The sequence below is a fragment of the Anabrus simplex genome, chromosome 3, assembly GCF_040414725.1.
Source record: "Anabrus simplex isolate iqAnaSimp1 chromosome 3, ASM4041472v1, whole genome shotgun sequence".
In the NCBI taxonomy this organism is placed as follows: domain Eukaryota; kingdom Metazoa; phylum Arthropoda; class Insecta; order Orthoptera; family Tettigoniidae; genus Anabrus; species Anabrus simplex.
Window position 1 is genome coordinate 317,928,641 of NC_090267.1, and position 16,015 is coordinate 317,944,655.

Sequence of the window (16,015 nt, forward strand, 5' to 3'; positions counted from 1 at the left end):
TTTTTTTCTGCTATTTGTTTTACGTCGCACCGACACAGATAGGTCTTATGGCGACGATGGGATAGGAAAGGCCTAGGAATGGGAAGGAAGCGGCCGTGGCCTTAATTAAGGTACAGCCTCAGCATTTGCCTGGTGTGAAAACGGGAAACCATGGAAAACCATTTTCAGGGCTGCCGACAGTGGGGTTCGAACCCACTATCTCCCGAATACTGGATACTGGCCGCACTTAAGCGACTGCAGCTATCGAGCTCGGTGCAGAAGAAGTTGTCAGGTGTGTTCGGTGATATAAATATCTTTTTCTATTTCCATAGTGCCATTACAATTATACGTCATTTATCGAAGTGACAATATCAAGAATATCTTATAGCAAATTTTAACGCCTTCTTCCCCTTGTTTCTATACGGAATCCAGTCAGTATTCCATGCGAAGACAGAATTATTTACGGGAGCTAAAATTAATTTAATACCAACACAAATACAAACACCTGAACCGTACAAGTATTTATACATGACAAGAAATTTGAAAAAGATCACTAATCATGACCATGGTAATGGTATGTAGTGCTCTGGCAGCCAGTTCTCCGCAGATTTGCTACGTATGTGGCAGTACTCCAAAAGCAATTAGTGATATTAATGTAGCGGACTGCAGTAGTATTGACACTATGAAGTATTTTCTTGGACGTTTTCCTTTGCATATCTAGATGCGACTGTTTGAGTGAATTTTACACATTGTATACAGGTCTGATATACGTAAGTGGCAAGCAAGGAAAGCCGAAGAAAAGCAAGGCTGTAGAGAAAAAGCTCATAATTCAACAGAGATTTCGATATGAAATTGGACTTATAATTGGTGAACCAAGAGCGAGAGCAAGAGGCAGAGGCAATCAAATGACACAGTACAACTCGCTGACTTTTTTTATAACTGTGTGTTATCAGTCAAAATTAGAAGTATCATAATATTACGGATCATTTCGAGTGGCTACGAAATAAATATTCGCTGGAAATTGCAAAAATATATTTTATATACATTCATGGATTTACATGCCTCCTTCTGTCCACAAAATTCTAATTCATGGTGCAAAAAGCATTACAAGCCGTTATCTTGCCGATTGGAATGCTATCAGAAAAAGCTCTAGAAGTACGAAATAAGCACATACAAAAGTACACGGAGAGCTATACGAAAATGTTCTCGCGAAGGTCAAAATATTTCTAACCCAGAGAAATAAAACAAAATTTAATATGAAGTTATTTAAAGTTAAAATTTGTTGTGTTTAAACAGTTTTGTGTCACGCAAGGAGAAGTCGAATAATAAATACTGTCCTACCTTTGAAAAGGTTTAGTATGTAATTATGCAAACAGAACACACATTAAATTCCAACCAGTAGCCATAAAACGTATTTTTCCGTACGGGTCACCAGTGACCCTATTGTCCTTAAAGGTATAACGAAATTGAAAGTAACTCGGCAAGGCCATGTTGCATGTTATATCCTACCACGTGTACGGGCTGCGGGCAACCGTACCTTCCAAGGGACGCTCAGTTTCTGTGTCGGCAGGTGTCCATGCGGCACATTTACTTAGCCTGCGAAAATGGCCTAGTTAACGTACGTTCCATGTTCTGAGAACGCAAGAACTGCATGTAATATATCAAGAGAAATACTCTTCACAGAAATTTTAAATTATTACAGAAATGAATCTGTTCACGACGCCCACACCACTCAAAATAAATTCCTTTAGTAGGATAGTCATAGTGGATAGTTTTGATATATCTTTTCCACCAGTGTTTACAGTGAAGGAAAGAGAGAGTTGGCTGTCAGATAGTGGAACATTCCAACTCTCTCACCAACTGACCTTTGGTGACCAAGGATCAGTGTGTACTCATCACAGTTAGAAATTTTGGAACATATTGGCCGTTAGCCTGAAATGTACTTTCATTATTTTTCTGATGAATGCCAAGCATTAATAGATATCAAATGAATTTCAGTGTAAATTCAGAAACAAATTATGTAGACAAGTTTTCGGACTGAAGTTTCGCTATCAGAAAGTACAGTAGTGGAATACTTTGTACTTAAATAAGTACCGAGAAAATACCCCTCTGAAACATTGGGTGTGATCATGTGTAATGAAAAGGAACAGAGGTGGGAAGGAGGCCGCCATGCTTAGATCTTGCCTGCAGCTGAAAAAGTAAGTGATAACGTAGATTTTCAAAGATGATGAATGATGATATTCGAACCCACTTCTGTCTCAGCCCATGGGCACTTACCAAACTGGTACACACATTAGTTCACTGAATGAGAAATAATCAGACTGACTAAACACAGAATTGCTTAATACCCCTACCAAAAAATACTTGGGTTCTGCGTAAAATGGCTCGTTAACGTGGCATCTAATGAGAATAATAAGTTGCGATGAATTATGAGGAAGAATATCAGATTTACCACTGACCGAGTTCGCTACACGGTTTGGGTCACATAGCTATCAGGTTTTATTTGGAAGACAGTGAGTTGGAGCCTGAGTGTCGGCAAACCTGAAGAGATTTTCCTGTCGTATTTCATTTTCACACGAGTTAAAGAGGAATCAGTCTGTAACTTTCCATAATGGAATCTCAGGTTTACTCAGTGTCTTTGGATCTGCGAAATTTACAGGTTATATATATAGGTTATAGGATATATATATATAATATTCTAGAAAATTGTTTTAACCATGAGCGTAGGTTACCACGATTAGTGTAATAAATTTGTGAAATTATGAATTAAATCCCCCTTTCCAAAATCAGATTTAACTTTGTTTTAGAAGAACAACATTTTTCCGTACGGATGCAACAACCCTTCAGGCTCTTCAAACGTTTCCTTTGTTAGTCACCAACAACAGGAAGTTTACCAAAAATCTCATTAATAGACATTCATTTTCATTTGGCATTTCGCTCTTCATGCTCTCGACACTAAAATTCCTACTCGTATACCATTAATCTGCTATGAACAGAGTTTCTTGTCTAATCATTTGGAAAAATTACCATATGTATGGTACGACTCCAATTAAATAGTGTGGGTTACCGAATGTAAATACCTTCTGTGAGGAGTATCAAAGGAAAACAGTAGAGTATCATTTAGAATATCTACACAGCATGAACTACTCAAATAATATAACTCTTTTCAGCAGTAAATTTTGCTATGTTTCATATGTTTTAACAGCACGTAGAAGATAATTCATTTTTATATTGTGTTGGCGAATGAAAAGCATTTGCGAGTCCATTCATTACTCAGTCTAAATGTGCGCAATCCATTAACAGCCAAAGCAATGATTCAATCGGATACATAGCAGCATAAAGTGGAGAGAACGCTGTACAATACAAGAGAAACATAATGCAATGATTAATGTCCATAAGTCTAAAATATATTGTCATTTTACGATTCATAGTATGTATTAAAACAAGCACTCCTAGATATGAACAATGAGCAATTCAGCCACGTGGTATATGCCATGGAACTGGAAGCTTGGTTTCTGACCTGCTGTGTTTAAACTTCACAATCAATTGCAGTGATGATGGCTTTCCTGGCTCCCAATTTCATAGCTGAAATGCGCCGGAAATTTTCCTACTTCCATACCCGCGCAATCCTATCCTAAGCCTCTCCCACAGTCAATGAAAATTATTAATGTTTAAATGATATTAAACGGATGTAAAACGTACAGAGAAATATTCCAGTCAGGACTAAAATCTCCTTGAGAATAAGGCAGCAGTTACACAGGAGTCGGAGGATGTGAAGGGGAGTCAATTACGTGGTAATACATGATAAGTGTAAAACTATTTGAACTTATAGAGGAGAAAATGATACAGCAGTTTTTAATAAAAATAACTCTTCAAGGAGAATTCAAACTGCAAAATTCGGTGGATGATATATTCTAACCGCAACGTGGGCAGTCATGGAGATAGTTTTATCGAGTCTGTTTCTCAATTAAGGCCAGCCACGTTCCGTTTTCAATGCTGGCCAATTTACGTTCCGTGTCACTGAAGACCTGTAAGTGTGCAATACAAATGTTTCGTACTTAGGAAACTAGCACTTCCGAAATTTCACATGGCCCTGAGCCCCAGGCGAGTATATCAAATTCTCCAATGGCGAAACATTATTTGGGAACTCATAGATGTGGATACTGATCGTTTAATGCTGCTGAAGAGACTCCATAACGTCCAGCGAAGCCCTGCATTGTACACATATAGATATAACTTTTGCCGGTAATACTGACGCCCATCTCATCCACCTGCATGTTATTTTTAATATCACACACCCACTATGCATCGACTTCCTCTCGAAGAAGAGTAAATTAGTTCATAATGAAGAAGTAAAATTTCAACAATGCAAATTTTGCCTAGATATACTTTATTTCGACGCGGTAGGTATTCTACGTCAAAACTTGGAGCCATGACTAATACAGCTCAGCTCTAATTATTTTTCCTCCACATATTTGTATTGTTCTGAGGCATTATTCCCGATTGTATTCAATACACCTCCATTACGTTCGCGAGATAGTGCTTTCGAATCCCACCGTCGGCTGCCCTGAAGATGGGTTTCCATGGTTTCCCATTTCACTCCAAGCAATGTTGGGCGTGTACCTTAATTAAAGCCATGGAGTCCACCTTCCGAATACTATCCCATTCCCAATCTTGTTTCGCCGAAATCCTTCGTTTTTGTTACAAGTTGCTTTACATCGCACCGACTCGGATATGTTTTATGGCGACGACGGGACAGGAAAGGGCTAGGAGTGAAAAGGAAGCGACCGTGGCCTTAATTAAGGTACATCTCCAGCATTTGCCTGGTCTGAACATGGGAAACCACGGGAAACCATCTTCAGGGCTGCCGACAGTGGGGTTCGAACCCACTATCTCCCGAATACTGGATACTGGCTGCACTTAAGCGACTGCACCTATTGAGCTCGGTCTTCGATGTTTTAGTGCGACGTTGATCCACTAGCAAAAATAAAAAAATATACCTCAAGCACTTTCTCTTTCTTTAGCTACTATTTTAACGCGCAGTTTTTAACTTGTGATTGTCATTACTTCCCTATAATGGATCATCATGATTATCAATATTGCTGTGATAATTGTTTACTCTTCCCAACGCAAAACACGGCCTCTAATAGTGAAGGTACAGTAGTCCCCTCGGGTTGTCTCATATTAACCTACGTAAGTACGTACAAACATTACCCAGATATATATATATCGAACCCTTGGAAGGTCCATAAAGGATACCTACCTTCCTTACCTATCAGCAATTGGCATGAGATCTGTCTTTTGGGTCGTTAACGGGTTCTTCGTCACTTGCTGATGTAAAAGGTGGGTTTCAGTAATTTTACCCTATCTACTAAATGAAAGATCAAAATCATGAAATCGTAGTTTATTTAAGCATTATTTAAGTTGGAAATTAAAAACAAAACATTATAACTCGAACTTATCTTGTTCGATCAACATAATCAACAATAATTACAACGCAGAGGAGAGATATAGTGGTTATAGAAGTTCAACTTAACTGCCTAATGGGAATCTTTTCTAGAAACCACTGTCACAAGTTAAGAGTGAAGAAAAGAAAGTCTGGAAATCATTAAATTCGGCTCCCATGTGAGACTACATGTACCGTCATAATGATTCGTGATGGTCCAGCCCTCATATCACGAACTCTGGAGTCTTGGTATAATTAAGGCAGTCCAATCGGTGTGTGCCACACAGTGGTTGTACGGCATGGACGCTTAATTGAATCGATGTGACCTGCGACTATGCCATGGACCGACATCTTAATTTGCAATTTACTTTAAAGTCATTGTGGATGCTGACCGCAAGGAAAATGATGCTATAATGGCATATGACCTTAATCTATGTCACTGAGGTTGATGACCCCATGACCATCCAAGTTTCTAAGCTGAAGGCTAAACACAATTAAATTACAGTAGTTGATGACCAAGGTTTCCACTTTACTAACCCCAGCACATTTAATGTTCAATCAATCAAAGTCAAATACAACAACAATAACAACAACAACAGTGCTCACAATCTTTGCGGCAGTAAAAATATTTTACATTCGGACGCGGTCCCTTAATCGTTACGTTAATAATTGAATTTCCCAGCAAAATAAACTAAGGTTTCCAGAATACATTTTAAGTTAATCCCTTGGTTTAAGTTATTTCTCATATATGGTTTCCACTGAGTTTAATAGTTTAATAAATTGAAATGATTTTTACAAATCCTAATTAACAACAAATTCTTATCTCCGCGGATGAATGGTTTCTTTAACAAGTCCCTACTCAAATTTATTCACGTGTATTGTAATGTTTTATCTTCACTTCATGAAGGCTGGAAACATACATTTTATTTCCTATATTATTTGTTTCATGACGTCACACAACAAGTTTAATTTAACACTAACAATTATTAACATTCGCTAGGATACCTCTAATTATCAAGTACTCAAATCTGCACAAGTGAACTCAGCATAAAATAAGCCAACACTTTTTCACATTCCAACATGACATTTAACATGGGGCTTTGTGCACCCCTCAGAAATAAAACCAATAACTACCACCAATACTCTATTTTGGAGATCCCTGAAATGGTTAAAATCCGCTCATTATAGCCTAACTTCCGTCGCTTCCAATATACGTTTAAATCTCGGTTAAAGAAGTTAATATTAGAGAATGCGATCTAATAACGTACACATTACTCAATGATAAAAATTTTAATTAGTTTCTTGCAATGTTACGAACTCCATTCTAAAGAATACAATCTGATTTTCAACACGTTGACTATAAAACGGCAAGTTACTGTTATCTTACGAGCATCGGTCTGCCTGATCAGTTGTCAAGCGAAGTGAGCTACCCTCCCTGTCATCGCTTTGATAAATTCCATATGTTCTATTCCCGTTTTAACTGGTCTTAAAAGAATGAAATCTGCGATCTCACTGATAAAATTACAAATACGACATTCCTGGCCCATACAGATTGTCTGTCTGTCAGGTCATCAGCCCAGAGGTTGGTTGGATCCTCAAATAGCACCACCAACGGTTATGCGGTTATAAGAAAACCCCAAAAACCAATGGCAGCACCAAAATGAGGCGTACTAGGCAATGTGAGGAGTGAGGTAGTTTGCCATTGCTTTCCTCACTGGGTTAGACAGTACTATTGCAGCACGACTGACCCTATGAGCAGCACCTTTCATAACACTCAGATGCAATGAATGTCATTACTCAGCACTGCCCATACCCCAGCAACTTCCATATTGTCACAGCCATGGATGTTGACTGGGACTTCGCTGGAAGCTACACTTTACTCTGGCCTATGCCAAGAGATGGATGCAAAAGTACTGTATCCATCCAGAAATGACAGCAGGCAACCATATACGCAGAGATTTACTTTAAAATGTCATTCAATGTTTATACACGTCACGGACCTACACTTTTACGTGGAATCCATCACAATTTCCATCTTAAACATTATACAAATATCTTCCTCGGATTCACACAGAATCTCCCGGAATCAATTACAGGCCTCCAATCACCTGATTCACAAAAATCATACATCAACTCACATTTAGCAACACTCGATCACTTGCTTAAACACGACAAAAATATCGACGCCATTAAATGGAATATAACTCTGAGGATCCACGACGTTGTACATACAAATACTCTGATAATGAAACATCTTCGCATAACATGACCTCGTATTTCTGAACTGGATTACACAAAAATTACTGACAAAATTTACTGTTATTTATTGTCATTTATACACAGTTCAAACGGACGTAGAAATAGCAATCCCTTCGTAACAGATATTTACCGATCTACATTGCTCAACACGACCGCATGCCTACATTGGATTGAAAATGAGTAAACACGGATTTCTTACACAATTTTCGTCATAATTTCAAACAGAAAAATTTTCACATCAGATTAAAGATCTTAACTCGACACCACAAAATACAGAAAAACAAGCGCACGGAACTGACAATCTACTTCAGACGTATTATCGTTTCATAACCCTCAAATTTGACTATTTCAAAACACTTCACACGGTACTTCGTAAAATTTTCTAATTTTATCCAAGCGTTAAAAACAATGACCCTTAGTCATATTTTCTGACATTTAACGAAATAAACGGGTGACCAAACTGCGTCACAAATACCCATTACAAAATATAAGTTGTGACATCATGAAACAAATACATAGGTTGTGATGGTGATAATTCACCTACCTTAAATTTACGCCAACTTCAATCTACTTAGTTCACCAGCAACTCTCCCGTATTTTATTTAGCCAGTTTAACACTTCTGGCTTCACACATCATTTTATATTGATTTTCCTGAAAATAAAGGTACAAAAAAGAAATACCCTTCACTCGATATTTTCGCGGACCGAACACGACTGTTTGTACTGCTGTTCGCACACGAAATACATTTTTACAACACGATATTATTTAAAGTTCACTTATACTACTGTGGCATAGATATGACCGTCTTTTACATGTTTATTAAATGCTCTTTACTTCACAAAACATCTCCACTTGGAGACGATACTCCGGCCATATCGACCAAAATCTAAGTTCTCAGTTGGACTTAGTCTAACAATCGCCGATAAATATACCCAACAGTTTGAGGTTCTCCCTCGAGTTAAAATAATTCAACACGGTGTGTCTTCAAGATGGCGCATCCCCTCTTGTAGTCTCTACCCCGTCTCATAGGCATTTTTCTTTGCCGCCAAGAAAATTTACATATATTTTCCGACCTTGTGGAAATGTATTGAAGGCAGGTTTTACTGTAAACACGTACTTGCTAAATTACTAGTGATGTTGTTTATGAAGATTTAAAGTTATCTCGTGACAGATTGATTGGTTAAATGACCTCGTTTCTTAGGCACTATATTCTGACGACGTAAAATAGCTTGACAAGACAAGCGCGTCTTTTGCCATTTTTTCCTTGGAAACTGTTTAGCGGTCTAAGGTTTGTATTACTAATGACCGAATTGTCACACACATAATTATAGGACATTTGTAATATTAGTATCACTGCTAATTCCTTTTAATAGATATATTTATTTAACCAACATCTTTGTTGTATCAATGCTCCATTTATGCGTGCGAATGACGTCATGTTTCTTCAGCGTGAGAAAGAGAGCCATTCTCCCCCCATGTCACGTGTAGTTCCGGTGAGAATATGGGGCCTCATATGGTAACTTTAGGACTCTGATTTCTTATAATACAAAGGTCATGGGTTCAATATAAATTCAAACATCTTCACTATCGTTCAGTCGGCAAGGCTGTCTGAATTACTGAGAGCCTGCACAATCCTCAATTGTAACTATTGCAGGGCCCTTGTCGATTACGAAACATGTTAATCAATAAATAATTCAAAACCGAGTCTAACTACCATCGCCTTGGCCACTCTTTACTACTCTTACTCTCTATGGCCCAGTCTATTATTCTCTTAGGTAACCTATCCACCTCTATTCGACTCCAATGAACAACTACCGAAGTCGATTTTTGCATATGGCTTCATCCATCGAGCTCATTACTAACTTAGTCCTTATCTCCTCTTTCCGAGTACTCTTCTGCCATTGTTCGCAACTGTTTGTACCAACAATCATTGCCGGTGTCAGATTAACTCATTTATAATTTCATGTTTTGATGTGAACTGTATGTGTGCTTTGAAGGACGTAATTCCTGATTATTTTAATATATTTTCAGAGTCATTCATAAATTATTTTCTTGTATTAGCTACTAATTTATTCACGCTTGTTATATCTAGAGAAAACACGTTTACATTTATACAGAGTACAAGTTGTAAATACTTGAAATGAATTTTTAACTTATTACGTCATGTTTTTCTTCCTCTTCTTCTTCTTATTAATCCTCTTCATCTCTCAACTGAATGCGATATCTTGGTATACTGTAGAAATGTATATATTTTCTCAACTTCCTCTTAAGTAGTGTAGTACTCATTATTCATATATTTTTATGTACTCTACGTACGATGAGTATAATATAGATGATATGATTTGTTTTCTCGTGTGATTTCTTTTACTCACAATACTGTATTACTGTAATTATTGTTAATATTGTTTTCATATTATTCGGATTAGTAGATATTATTAACAGTGTTCTAGGTTAAGACTGATTAAGTGTAGGAAAGGGAGTACATCCCTAAATTTGCCAGAATAAATAAAACATATTATTATTATTATTATTATTATTATTATTATTATTATTATTATTATTACACTGACTGGCAGAGCAAATGCAACACCAAGAAGGAGTGGTCAGAACTTTATGCCAATTGCAGGGTAGACTGACGTCACTGAGGTATGCTCATGATGTGAAATGCGCCGCTGTGCTGCGCACGTAGCGAACGATAAATGGGACACGGCGTTGGCGAATGGCCCAATTCGTACCGTGATTTCTCAGCCGACAGTCATTGTAGAACGTGTTGTCGTGTGCCACAGGACACGTGTATAGCTAAGAATGCCAGGCCGCCGTCAACGGAGGCATTTCCAGCAGACAGACGACTTTACGAGGGGTATGGTGATCGGGCTGAGAAGGGCAGGTTGGTCGTTTCGTCAAATCGCAGCCGATGCCCATAGGGATGTGTCCACGGTGCAGCGCCTGTGGCGAAGATGGTTGGCGCAGGGACATGTGGCACGTGCGAGGGGTCCAGGCGCAGCCCGAGTGACGTCAGCACGCGAGGATCGGCGCATCCGCCGCCAAGCGGTGGCAGCCCCGCACGCCACGTCAACCGCCATTCTTCAGCATGTGCAAGACACCCTGGCTGTTCCAATATCGACCAGAACAATTTCCCGTCGATTGGTTGAAGGAGGCCTGCACTCCCGGCGTCCGCTCAGAAGACTACCATTGACTCCACAGCATAGACGTGCACGCCTGGCATGGTGCCGGGCTAGAGTACTTGGATGAGGGAATGGCGGAACGTCGTGTTCTCCGATGAGTCACGCTTCTGTTCTGTCAGTGATAGTCACCGCAGACGAGTGTGGCGTCGGCGTGGAGAAAGGTCAAATCCGGCAGTAACTGTGGAGCGCCCTACCGCTAGACAACGCGGCATCATGGTTTGGGGCGCTATTGCATATGATTCCACGTCACCTCTAGTGCGTATTCAAGGCACGTTAAATGCCCACCGCTACGTGCAGCATGTGCTGCGGCCGGTGGCACTCCCGTACCTTCAGGGGCTGCCCAATGCTCTGTTTCAGCAGGATAATGCCCGCCCACACACTGCTCGCATCTCCCAACAGGCTCTACGAGGTGTACAGATGCTTCCGTGGCCAGCGTACTCTCCGGGTCTCTCACCAATCGAACACGTGTGGGATTTCATTGGACGCCGTTTGCAAACTCTGCCCCAGCCTCGTACGGACGACCAACTGTGGCAAATGGTTGACAGAGAATGGAGAACCATCCCTCAGGACACCATCCGCACTCTTATTGACTCTGTACCTCGACGTGTTTCTGCGTGCATCGCCGCTCGCGGTGGTCCTACATCCTACTGAGTCGATGCCGTGCGCATTGTGTAACCCGCATATCGGTTTGAAATAAACATCAATTATTCTTCCGTGCCGACTCTGTTTTTCCCCAACTTTCATCCCTTTCGAACCACTCCTCCTTGGTGTTGCATTTGCTCTGTCAGTCAGTGTATTATTATTATTAATATTATACATATTGAATTGACCCACAACGGGCGACTTGCGCACGATCTGTAATTTTGCAATAACTGCAGCTTAAATCCAGAATTGTGCCCCAGGTGAGTTGTTTTACATCCTACTAAACCTACTGATGCGAGGCTGACGTATTTGAGCACTTTCAAAAATCACCGGATTGACCCGGATCGAACCTGCCAAATTGCGATCATAAGGCCAGCGCTCTATTGTCCATCTAATCATCTAATCAACCTGGTATTAGAGCATGCGTTTCGCCATATTTAGGACCTTCTACACCTGTTGAGATCCATAATTGTAATCATTTATAAGTATTTGCTAGGCAGAGCATTAATTAATTCTTCTTGTTCTTTTCTTCTTCTCATTTCACACGACTTCGCTCCGTTGATTCATTCCAAAATAAATTCCTGTGTCCCCCTTCAAAGGCTGTAGTGCCATGCGGTTTGGTTTGGTTTGGTTTGGTTTGGTTATACTTTAAATGTACCAATATTTAACCTCAAGACACCGTTAACTTTACGTATACCAATCAGATGAGGAAACGATATGACGCAACAGTTATGCAAGCTATCCGAGTGACGTTACACAGAGTGGTGGTGCGTGAACAAATGAATGCGGCACTGATTGTAGGCTCCACGCTATCTGCCCCACTGTCATTGCTGGCAGTCGTCGCAGTCGTGGGACAGTTGCAGAGCTAACAATATCACTGTAGCCAATTGATTACATAATGGCAATATTTACATGCGCTAAATTTGCTAATATTCACCTCGTTTACGAAGGCAGCTGGAGAAACTGCACATGCGGCGAGGAAGCTGTATAGACAACGATTTCCAAACCGCTGACCGTTCGTCAATCAGCCTCGCTTCATCATCGGATCGAGCGTCGTGGACTGCATCGCTATCCATTGGAGCTTCGGCGGGAAGAAGGTTTTTTTGAACATGTCGAAGAGAAACCGACTATAAGCAAACGGAGCTTGGCCATATAAGTAGGTACATCTAACTATACTTCTCATCGTACATTCCGTGAACAGCTACTGTAACCACAGTACTTACACAGAGTTCAGCACCTCACCGAGCAAATAGCCACATGGTTTGGGTCTCGTAGCTATAGCTTGGATTCGGGAAATAGTGGATTCGAACCCCCCTTGTCGGCAGCACTGAATATGTTTTTCCGTAGTTTCCCATTTTCACACCAGGCAAATGCTGGGGCTGTACCTTAATTAAGGCCTTTCCTATCCCATCGTCGCAGTAAGACCTCTCTATATCGGTGCGACGTAAAGCAAATTGTAAAAAGGAAAGTTGGGAATTTCCAATAAGCGGATTACCTACCAAGAGCTGAATTCTCTACCTGGTTCTTGCAACAATGTGAACGAAATGCAGACGTTCCGCATAGTGTGTTGCTGCAGATGAGGCATCCTTTACGTGGGAGGTTATAATTAATTTTGACAATGGCCATACATGGGAAAAAAAGGATCCTCGTGCCATTCATCAAGGTCATATCCAACACAAGTTTTCTAAAAATATTTGGGCTGTAACTATGGGAGATCACCTTCTTGAACCATTGGAGCTGCCTGTACGACTGACTGGTTCCAGTTATCTCCGTTTTCTGCAGTCTTCTCAGCCAGAACACTGCAGATCCGTAAGCGGATGTGACTCATGCAAGATGAGGCACCACCTCACGTCAGTATGTATGTTCGTAGATCGCTAGAACGCCGTTTTCCCAATCGGTTGGTTGATCGGTATAGTCTAGTTAGCTGGCTTTCGAAGTCCTCCGACTTAAATCCACTAGATTTTTGTTTCTGGGGGCACCTCAAAGACTTGGTGTACCAAGTGTAAAATTGCCTATGAAGTAACTCCAAGACAACCTATTTCGGATGCCGTGACAAACTGTGAGAGCTGAGATGGCGGTGTGGAAGCCGGTGAGGGCTTTGTGGTGTCGCCACATGGAAGTATGTCGTCGAGTTAACGGACGACATTTCGAACATTTCCTATGAAAGAACAAAACAGTAACTTCGGAGGTTCAAGTAGATGTACCAGTAATTTCGGAGTCATGTTCAGAGTTATTATTAATAATTTGGATTTGTAGACAGTTCACTAGTTTGTTTTTCGTGTATTCAGATAAATTAAGAGCTACAAAATTTGAATGTGACTGCTAAATTTATTTTAATAACAACAATAATAATAATAATAATAATAATAATAATAATAATAATAATAATAATCTTATTTGCTTACACCCCACCACCATATTTTTACAGTTTCTGGAGACTCCGAGGTACCGGAATTTGTCCGGAGACTCCGACGTGCCAGAATTTTGTCCCATATGTATATTTTAACGTACCAGTAAGTCTAATGATGGTAAGCTTACGTATTTGAGCAGCTTCAAATACCACCAGTGTCACTCAGATTTTGTTTTGATACGATTAATAAGCACTTCAAACGCATCAATAAGATGTAATGCTTTATTTTATCATTATACATGTTATTTTCGCTTGGAAGGACGAAATGTAGGTGTGTGTAATTTACGTAGTTCAATAACAGGCTCATTATCCGTTTGAAACAAAACGTTATATGTGCTTTAATAATTACCTTCAGTGCTACTCATTTGGATATCCTATCCCATGCATTATTTCCTTGACTCAAGAAACATTGTTTATGGATAGTTCAGCAAGATTTTTCCTTGTTAATTCTCCCTTTATGCATTAGAAAATGGGTATTGGAGCATATTTCATATTGTGGAGTGCCTATCCCAACACTGTGTTGTTTGAGTCATCAGTCCATAGACTGGTTTGATGCAGCTCTCCATGTCACCCCATGCTGTTCTAACCTTTTCATTTCTACGTAACTACTGCTTCGTACATCTGCTCTAATCTGCTTGTCATATTCTAACCTTGGTCTACCCCTACTGTTCTTACCACCTACACTTCCTTCAAAAACCAACTGCATAAGTCCTGGGTGTCTTAAGATGTGTCCTATCATTATATCTGTTCTTCTCGTCAAATTTAGCCAAATCGATCTCCTATCACCAATTCGATTCAGTATCTCTTCATTCGTGATTCGACCTATCCATTTCACCTTCAGCATTCTTCTGTAACACCACATTTCAAAAGCTTCTATTGTCTTTCTTTCTGAGCTAGTTACCGTCCATGTTTCACTTCGATACAATGGCACGCTCCACACAAAAGTCTTCAAAAACATCCTTCTAATTCCTATATCAACGTTTGAAGTGAGCAAATTTCTTTTCTTAAGAAAGCTCTTCCTTGATTGTGCTAGTCTGCATCTTATGTCCTCATTACTTCTGCCATTGTTAGTTATTTTACTACCCAAGTAACAATACTCATCTACTTCCTTTAAGACTTCATTTTCTAATCTAATATTTCCTGCATCACCTGCCTTCGTTCGACTGCACTCCATTACTTTTGTTTTGGACTTACTTATTTTCATCTTGTACTCCTTACCCAGGACTTCGTCCATACCATTCAGCAGCTTCTTGAGGTCCTCTGCAGTCTCAGATAAAATAACAATATCATCGGCAAACATCAAGACTTTTATTTCCTCTCCTTGGATTGTGATTCCCTGTACAAATTCCTCTTTGATTTCCTTCATTTCCTTTGATTTCCAACACTACGCTCGAATAATTATAATCTTACCGACCCCGCACCGACACAGATGGTCAGGCCATTTTCACACTCACTACAGCATCGGGCTGATGACCACAGATATTCCAATCCCCTAAAGGACCTAACAGCAACAGAAGCCACATTAACACCGGCTATTCGATACATCTCCATTAACCGAGATCGATGGCCAAGGGCGTCAGAAGATCTTGAAATGGAAACAAAATACTAACAATTTATAGTGGACAGGCTGCCTGTAAATAAATAAAACTGGTTGGGGAAGAATGTTACGTAACATATCATCAACCAGTAGCACCAGCCTTCAGCTGTTACCTTGGACAGGATGCACATACCGGTAAACAAAACCAGTTTGGCAAGAATGATGCGTAACTTGTCATGAATCAGTAGCACCAGCCTTCAGCTGTTATCTTTTTTAATTTATTGCCTTTAGGTACAAGACCAAACACCCAGCTAGAAATACATTAGAATACAAAATATATATACATTAAATATACACTGAGCATACATATACACATATGAATCTTTCATAATATTATACTGGGATGACGTTAGCTGTTATCTTTTACAGGCTACCCAAACGATGAACAAAACCAGTTTGGCAAGAATGGGGCGTAACTTGTCATGACCCAGTAGCACCATCCTTCAGTTGTTATAGTGGACAGGCTGCCCATATACATAAACAAAGCAAAGCTATC

At 39.9% G+C, this 16,015-nt stretch overlaps 1 long non-coding RNA gene across 1 annotated transcript in view; it reads left to right on the forward strand.

Moving 5' to 3' along the window:
* The window catches only part of LOC137499027 (uncharacterized), a 465,253-nt gene that overhangs the window by 231,552 nt on the left and 217,686 nt on the right, over positions 1–16,015 (forward strand). The gene's annotated exons all lie outside the window — the stretch shown is intronic.